This window comes from Galeopterus variegatus, unplaced genomic scaffold (assembly GCF_000696425.1).
Source record: "Galeopterus variegatus unplaced genomic scaffold, G_variegatus-3.0.2 Scaffold4122, whole genome shotgun sequence".
NCBI lineage: Eukaryota > Metazoa > Chordata > Mammalia > Dermoptera > Cynocephalidae > Galeopterus > Galeopterus variegatus.
In genome coordinates, this window is record NW_007730233.1 from 21,876 (window position 1) to 22,990 (window position 1,115).

A 1,115-nucleotide genomic window follows, 5' to 3' on the forward strand; every position below is an offset into this window, starting at 1 on the left:
CCCCCCGCCGGCCGGGGCGGGGGGGGCGCGGACCTGCGGAGCCTGCGGCCGGCGGGAAGGTGAGCCCGGGGACAGCAGGCAGCGTTGGGGGATCGGGGGACAGGGTGCCTAGGGACAGAGGAATTAAGGTTTGCAAAAGTACAGGGGCCCTCCAGGCAGGGCCTCTGAAGATCCGAGGGGGTCTCCTGGGGGAGTACTGAGTTTTCCTCCCCAAGGCAAGAGCAGGGTTCTTGAGGGGTGAGCAACTGGCCAACTTGGCTCCCCCACTTCCCCCTCTGGCCAGCCATCTTTGACACCCACTACCCTTGCTGTTAGGATCCCCCCACTGTGTTCTTCTGGCTCTGACCTGGGGGTCCTGATCTAGAGAGGTGGTCCCCGCAGAGGCCAGGCTCTCAGCTTTCTGAGGAGGATTGCCCATTCCTGACTCCAGTGGCATCTCTCCAATCCCCTTGGAGCTGGGAGGAGCCAGAAGGCTGAGCCTACATCGGGCCCCCAGTTCCCCACAGCATACCCTGTCCCCTGCCCCCTGCCCCCATCACCACCACGTTTAAGCCTTGGAGGTGGAGGGAAGGCTTGGTTCCTGCTCCCCAGCCACAACCCCCAAGTCGCAACCAAATTCTCCTGCTTGCTGCTGCTTCAGCTCCACCCCCTCTCTACATTTAGGTGCTTGGCCCTGCCTGCCCCACATCCCCACCCACTGGTCTTGGCCGTCTGTCACCCTCTCTCCTCCCATCCCTGGGGGAGCTGGCGCTGGCCCAGCGTAGCTGATGTTGTAATGTCCCTGGCAGTGCCCATGGAGAGGAGCGGCTGGGCCTGTTCCCAATCAGTTAACCCAGGCCCTTCACCTGCCAGGGGAATTTGACTCAGGTTCTAGAAGGGGAGGCGATGGTTATGAGCTGAAAGACAAGTGGGAAGGAACTGTGGGGCTGTCTGAAGTCCAGGGAAAATGCCTAAGCAATGGGGCGTTGGGGGACTGAGGCTTGCCGAGTGCTGCTCAGTGGGGCCATTTGGCTTTCTCAGGCTAATGGACCTTTTTTCTCGAAGGAAGATTGGGGTTAGGGTCCCTGTGAACCCACCTAGTGGCCTAGGGAGGAGGTCCACTCAACGTGCAAGAA